This window comes from Lissotriton helveticus, chromosome 1_1 (assembly GCF_964261635.1).
Source record: "Lissotriton helveticus chromosome 1_1, aLisHel1.1, whole genome shotgun sequence".
NCBI lineage: Eukaryota > Metazoa > Chordata > Amphibia > Caudata > Salamandridae > Lissotriton > Lissotriton helveticus.
The window spans coordinates 411,743,698-411,752,345 of record NC_136057.1 but is presented as its reverse complement, the minus strand read 5'-3'; positions in this window follow the sequence as shown (position 1 = coordinate 411,752,345).

Here is an 8,648-nt window from a genome sequence, read left to right as displayed (position 1 = left end):
ACTTTCCTTGGTCCAAGCAGGTGAAGGGGCCAGGTATGCGGAGCTATGGAAACCGTTCTTGTCTCTGTTGGCCACGGAATTCAGAGAAGTGACATGCCCCCGTTACTTACGGCTGTTGAGACTGTCGTCGCCTGATGTCTGATTTGTTGTCGGGAGAATGAGTGAGTGCTGGGTATGGAGTGTTGGACCTGGAACAGGGGAGGAGGGTGGGTAGGTCAAGGGGTAGTTGGGGTTCCGGGGGGTGGGGGGTGTTCCCTTATATGGCTCTCTCGCTTTTGACTCTGAAGCAGATGCTGCTGCGCTTTGTTCAGGGGTCTGGCTGGGTGTATACACCCTTTGGGACAATTCGATTTGATGTTACCACCCTGAATCTGGGTCCAATTGCTTACGTTGTATATGCTGCTTGTCTTTTTCATTGTCTGAGAGTCTTTTGTTCAATAAAAACATTTAATACTAAAATGACTGTGACACACATGAAATGAATGTGAGACATACAGCAATGAATACAAGCCATGTTCAAATGAATAGGACACATGTTCAAATGAAGATAAGATAAGTTGAAATAAATATGACACGGGTCAAAATGAATATAACTAACACTGAACTTAATATGACATATGTTCACATGAATACAAGATACGTTGAAATAATTATGACTAGTGTTAAAATGAATATAACTAACACTGACTGAATATGACACATGTTAATATATCTATGATTGCAGTTGAAATGAATTTGGTGCACATTAAAATGAATATGGCCCACACTGAAATAAATATGAGAAGCTTTAAACTGAATACAACATCCACTGGAATCGATATGGCACATATTAAATTGAATGTGACACTTTTTCAAATGATTGTGATACATATGAAATGAATGCCAGACAATCAGCAATGTATAGAAGCCATGTTCAAATGAATATGGCACATGCTCCAATAAATGGAAGATAAGTTGAAATAAATATGACTAGTGTCACAATGAACATGACCTACACTGAACTAAATATGACATATGGTCATATGAAGATGATTGCAGTTGAAATTAATTTGGCACACCTTAAAATGAATATGGCCCACACCTAAATAAACATAAGAAGCTTTGAATTAAATACAGCATCCGTTAAAATGAATATTGCACATTTTGAAATAATTCTGACACGTTACAACATACATGACATATGTTGACACAAGTAACATATTCATTGGATTTGAATGTACATACGTTCAAAGGAATATGGCAAATGAGATACTAAGGACCTGATTACAAGTTTGGCAGTCTCGTAGCTGGTTGCCACACTGGGAGACTGCCAAACCCGTAGTCAGATCATCCGCCGAATTTCGAGTTAATACAGGTTGGGCGGTCCCACAGGAGTGCTTGTCTAAGGCACTTAGGTCTGCCTAAGACATGCACTGCTGTGAGACCAGTGCAGCACGTTCCTGCATGGGGAAAAATGCACAATGGACAAAATGCTGCACAATGTGAAACATTCACCCCAGTACAGAGATCTGGCCTAAATCCATTGTGTGTTTGCTCCTCATGCCAATCCAGTTCAGACCCAGCCATATGCAAATCAGTCTTAACCCTGTTCTCCGTGGGAACAGTCCAGCCCGAAACGCCAGCCACGTCTTCCCTTGACTGGAAACAAGCATCCTGGGGTATCACTTCTCATCAGCCAGGTTAGCTTGACTCCAGTGGCATGGAGAGCATGGGTGACAAATGCAAAAAGAACAATTGATGGACAGAATGCTATACAATGTCAAACATTCCCCCCAGTACAGAGATCTGGGCCTAAATCCATCGTTTTTTTGCTCCCCATGCCATTCCAGTTCAGACCCAGCCATATGCAAATCAGTCTTGACCATGTTCCCCATGGTACAGGAACAGGGTCAACACTGATTTGCATATGGCTGGGTCTAAACTGGGGTGGCATGGTGAGCAAAAGATTGATGGATTTAACCCAGATCTCTTGATTGGGGGTAAATGTATAGCGCCTTTCTCAGAAAAATGACAGACTTGCGAAAGGATGCCAGGCAGTCTGAATCTGCCGCTCTTGCCTTTTGCGACCTGTTAGAGGGACCTGAGGAGTTTGGACCCCCTTCCTCTTGAAACCCAAGGACTGAAAGGTCTCCAAAGATCATGAGACTGATTCCCTGGGCAGCTCCAGGAACCTAAAAAAGCTGGAGTGTTCCAATGAAGAATGCCAGTTGACCATTGGCAACTGGACAAAGATTGAACTTTGCTGTTTCCCTCTGCCAGACACCCTGAAGGGCAGAATTATCATTATTTCATGCCGCACAGTGCAGCAAGCCACCTTGCTGAGCTATGCTGCGTGAAAGAGAAAGGTCAGAATTGCACCTTATTTAACACGAAGTGGCGCATTCCTGTCTGTTGTTTGCGCTGGCGCACTATGTGCTGCACAGCTCTAAGGGGGGTAAATGTGAGAGGTACCCCTTAACTAAACATCAAGGGAAATAGGGTTGTCTAACCAGTGAACTAGAAGTATTCCCCTGAATGAGAATAATTAAAAGAAGCCAAAAAGGGGTCAAGGAAAAACAATACCACAATACAAATATATATAAAGAATTCTTACAATTTATTGAAACATACAAACGTTAAAAGGAGAGTGGTCCCAAAGATTGGAGTCCACTCAACAAAATTAAAACAATAAAAACGAGTCTCAATTTCGGCCAGCAAGATTGAATCACAAAGACAGAAAAAACAGTAAGACATAAAATTTGTGCAATACTTATTGTATATTCGGACTCTATTGTATACACCTAAGCTATATGTACTGTGATACAATATATCAGCGAAGATGTCGAGATCCTGAATTATACTGTGTGTAGCGTCGACGCGTTTCGGTGGTATTCCAAATTATTGTCCACCTTTATCAAGACACCTTTTGGTTTCTGTCGTGGTGTAGGGGTCTATATAATTGCCCTAAAGGAGTGAACATACAGTAAGGTTTGGTGAGTGCAGAATCATAAACATTTATCATGCATAATAAAATAAATGCTTTACTTTTAACAACTGTTGCAGAGCTACACATATGGATGATAAACTGTTGTAGTAGTTTCTATGTAACCAGGTTTGCTACTCTCGGTCGAACATTTTGAGCTGAAACATTTTAAGCTGAGAGAAAAGGGTGCATACAATTTAAAGAACTTTTTACAAATGCTCTTGCCGTGTTTTGATCCGTAGATCTACCATCCTAATACATGCATGCATACATTTGTTTGTGCGAATGGCAGATTTATGCTCTAGGACTCTGAGTCTAAGTTCCCTACTGGTTTCTCCCACGTAACCAAGGTTGCAGGGGCAGATCAGTAGGTATACCAAATTTTGGCTCCTGCAGTTGTTGAATTTCCTAGGGGTTTGGGTTTTAACAGAACACTTCAAACAGGAGAATCACACTTGTGATGATCTACGCTGGTTTGTTCTAGAGAAGATAAGAACTACCAGACGAGGCGGAGACACTGATAAGTTGAGAAAAACCAGGGAACAATGGTATTTCTGTTTCTTGAATACCATCCTCAAAGGTTTAAACACCAGGGAGGATTGGACGAAATGTATCTAGATCTCCTGAGTTAATAAGCCCATAATTGCCACCCTGCCCCTATAACTCTACATGTTAATCACCTTATATATATATATCTCTAGAGACATTCCCTCTCTAAAATAGTACCTACATGAATCTTATTCTTGGCCACCTGCTCTCAGCATCCATCCCCAAGTAAACATGAAATATACCATAAGAACACAAGAGTCATCATACTATCACCTGAGCTACTTTCCTCCCACTAACTATCAAATTCTAAACTCATTTCACTCCAATTAAAAGTATTATAAGATAGCTGATTAAGACTATGACACTCGCCCCGTAGAATTTCCATAGCTAGATAATGTACGGTCTCACGTCATCTCTAGATCCCAGCTCCCTTATATAGGTTCCAAACTAGAAACATATAACGGTATGGCCATAACTTCACAAAAGTAAGTCTAACATAGTCTGTCAACATATCCGCGGCGAATGCAGAAACATCCGCGAGAACAAAACAACCAGAGAAGGAAACAGGAGGCCTTTAGGACCTTCATATACACATTCTCCTTCCTAGACATGACCCACCCCTCTGTCACATGACCCAGTTCCTTGACAGTTTGCCCTAAGCCAATGGGATAACACCATCAAGAAACTCACCAATAGGGACACAACAACTCAAGCCCTAGTATGCTAATCTAGAGGCTTAGACTAGGACCAACCCGATTGGGTAATTTTCGGACCAATCAAACGCGAGATGGAGTATTAAAAGACGGCGCTCTCTGTTACCGGGCATTTCCCGCAGAACCAGAGAAGCAGGCAGTCCATCGTAAAACAGGTAAGCGCCAGCATTAGGATAGGATGATAGATTATAACGGGGATTGAACCAAACAGGGTACTTTTTAACCGTCAGACCCTTTTTCTCTCCCTCTCTGATTCTTAGAACCTTATAACACGAGGACATGATGTTAACGCCTCTGGTTCCATAATTTTAACATTGAATATACCCAGAGAAGCGAGCAGTTCTTAGCGGAACATTAGGTAAGCGCATGCAATTCGATGGCCACTCAGACTAGCAATTCCCTAATAACATTGTCTCCAACTGACCCACATTTGATCTTTATACACTTTGTCTAGAGAAACGGAATCTAATCCTGCAAAGGACAAGACTTAGGCGCCTCTGGATTTTAACTATGTAAAGACGACCAGCAATACAGTTTTTTGTCACAACCACTCTGAACTTATCATATGCCTAGGCATTTTACCTACAGGTATGTCCAGCCTTTGTCTACAATACCTATATAACTTTTTACAAAAACGAGATTAAAAATCACTACTTACATCAGTGTAAAACCTAGTACATATTTGTGATTTACAGGAGTATGAAATTGGACATATGAGCCAAAGAAACAACCCAACAGAATTGGCTTTCAAAATTAAATAATATAGAAATACAACGTAAACACACGGACTTCAAGGTAATTGCCCCTTTTTGGTTATATATAATTGGGATAATAGACCTGAGTATTTCAGACTCGTCAATCTGGTATATACCTTCATCTGTCAAAAACCGTGACAAACCTTCCTTCTCACCTCTCTAACAAACTGGATCGAGGTAGAGATTTCTTTAGCTTAGTGGCCAGGTAAAACAGCCCCCCCTTATAGACAACTGTCTAAAGAAACTGCAAACAATTAAATACCAGGCCATTCCCTAGAGTAACCTGAGAATAAAGCAGATGGCCAAAAAGTGTGAATAGCCACTCTGTAAGGAATTGTGAACCAAGTTGATTTTTGCAAATGTATGCATGCATGTATTAGGATGGTAGATCTACGGATCAAAACACGGCAAGAGCATTTGTAAAAAGTTCATTAAATTGTATGCACCCTGTTCTCTCAGCTTAAAATGTTTCAGCTCAAAATGTTCGACCGAGAGTAGCAAACCTGGTTACATAGAAACTACTACAACAGTTTATCATCCATATGTATAGCTCTGCAACAGTTGTTAAAAGTAAAGCATTTATTTTATTATGCATGATAAATGTTTATGATTCTGCACTCACCAAACCTTACTGTATGTTCACTCCTTTAGGGCAATTATATAGACCCCTACACCACGACAGAAACCAAAAGGTGTCTTGATAAAGGTGGACAATAATTTGGAAAACCACCGAAACGCGTCGACGCTACACACAGTATAATTCAGGATCTCGACATCTTCGCTGATATATTGTATCACAGTACATATAGCTTAGGTGTATACAGTAGAGTCCGAATATACAATAAGTATTGCCCAAATTTTATGTCTTACTGTTTTTTCTGTCTTTGTGATTCAATCTTGCTGGCCGAAATTGAGACTCGTTTTTATTGTTTTAATTTTGTTGAGTGGACTCCAATCTTTGGGACCACTCTCCTTTTAACATTTGTATGTTTCAATAAATTGTAAGAATTCTTTATATATATTTGTATTGTGGTATTGTTTTTCCTTGACCCCTTTTTGGCTTCTTTTAATTATTCTCATTCAGGGGAATACTTCTAGTTCACTGCACAGCTCTAACGCAGACACCCTTGCACCATGGTGCAAGGGTGCTTTCCTTGCAGACAGGACTGTTTTTGTGCATGAAACCTTACTGCACTAAAATAATCCCCTGAGGCATTTTCCTCTTTCTATGTGTGCTGCAGAACATATAGAAAAAGGAACAAAAAAGGAGAAATAGAGGTATTTTTCCTCCTTACGCTTTACCCAGGGAGGCTTAGCATTTTGAGTAATTCCCAGGTCTGACAGTAATTTTGGAATGAGCCAAAATCCATGGGTGAATGCGTGGGAAAACCCACCCTACACCCATTAAATGCCTCCTTGGGGCAGTGTAACGCACCACAGCAATTTACTCCAGATTTATCAAGCCATGCAGGGCTACGTAAGGTGGTCTTGCGTGACTTGATAAATCTGACTTAGTGGTTGTGTCGCAAAGGCGATGCAACTCATTGGTAAATCTGTCTCAGAGAGTCTAAAACTACTTCACCTGACATCCTATGGACATTATTAGTGTCCTCCTGTGGTTGTTCTGACACCACAAGAACTTTGGGACCTTTGCTCCACAGTTTAAAGAGACCAATGGCAAAAAGTATTTGATTGCCAGTTACCAGAGTCAGATTGAAATTCCTCAGAAAAACGATAACTTTTGATTTGGACATTATTTCAAACTTCCCCACCTCCTGTCCCTAGCGGGGCCAATCTGCTTGGTGTATCCAACTTGGTGAGGCGGCACTGATGTCAAAATGTACAACTCTTTTATCTGATGAAATTCCACTCACTTTTGAGGCAATGCCCTCATGTGAGGGCCTCTGGTTGTCAAGAATTGGTATATCTCTCTCGCTCACTGTGGGTATAATGTTTTGTGCATCAGGTAGGATCAGGACGGAAAAGACTACTTTAGTATTCATAGTTCTGAATATTTCCCTTTTGCATTTAGACATCAACACAGTCACAATGACTTCCATACCTAACATATTTCTCCCATTTCCCATATTACGTATGCAGTGAGTCTGTAGCTAGCATGGCTAGGTTCTTCAGTTTCCACTTGGTAGTCACCATCACCACATAGGCTAACTATGCCAGTGATTGGAAAAATGTTGTTCTGAATTTGGGGCACTGTAATTCTTGTATGGTCATAAGGTCATGGTTTTTACTGATGCTGGCATTGTAAAAAAAAACAGGCTTTTATTCCATAGATGATTAAGCCAAAAGAGGACAAAGGGATAAGGGAATATGGGCCAGATGTAGGTCGGCAAATACCGGTCGTAACGGCCGATTTCGGCCGTTACCGACCGGTATTTACAAATGGAGATGTAGGGGCTTTAAAATTTACAGAATCGGTATATTTACCGAATCGGTAAAGTTACCAATTCGGTAAAATACCGATTCTGTAAATTTACCGAATCGGTAAATCAATATGTAGGTGGCACTGAAAACAGTGCCACAGGCCCTTACCGATTCGTTATTTACCATGTAATTCTATTGCATGGTAAAAAACGAATACCTGTGTACATGCACATCTGTGCATGTACACCTGTGCCATGTGGCACACATACATGCCCAAAGGGCATGTATGTGTGCCACATGGCACACAAGCCAAAATCAGGGGTGCAACAGGGTGTCAAAGTGACACCCTGTCACCCGTGCAAAATCGGGTGTGAATTGTCACACGGGTCTGCTTGAGACAGTTCATAATGATAATCAGCAACTGACCCCTGTTACTGACACTAGAGAGCTCAAACCCAGAAGGATGGAAACACCTGGGAGAGGAGGACTAGGGCACAAGGCACAGTAGCTCAGTAAAGTAATTGTACCTATAACCTGTTCTGTGAAGCATTACATTTTACATTTGTATAAAGTTATTTTTCATAAGCAAAGTAAAGCTATGGGTTAGATGATCAGTTACTGCTTTGAAGGCCAATAGATGACTTTCGAGTTTGCATACCCTCACACTACCTCACTGAGAAGCCTGGAACTGCTTGCCATTGCTACAACTACGAGTGGAGTGTTAAAGAGATTGTACATAGCCTAGTTTGCACAGCCAAAGGTTCACTGTAGCCTTTTACATCAGAGGTAAATTACCACAGGCCTCAGGCCCAGTAGCCCCTGCTTGCCTAGTGGCCACCCAAACAGGGTCTAACACAAGACACACTAAAAAGATGAAACCAAGAACTCCGTCAATCTGAAGAACTTTTATTTATTGACAACCAATGTCGTTTTATAGGTGAAGATAGTTTAGAAAAAACTTTATTAATCATTGCAAAAACAAACATTGACAAAGTTTCAGGAAAAATATTTTTTTTAATACATTTTCTAATTTGCCATGATGAAGACAGGAAGGGAAAGAAATGTGCTATTATCAAGGCACAGAGACCTGCCCTGTGGCTATGAGGTGATTTCACAGAAGTCCAATGCCCTTGCATTTCGTATGCTGTCACAAGACTCTCACCTTCCCCGACAACAGCATGATCAATCCTTTGTATCCATAACTACTTTGTCATATATGTATACCTTACACCCCTCATTTCAATGTGATCATTAGGTTCGTCCAAATCCTGGAGAATTCAGTATCCC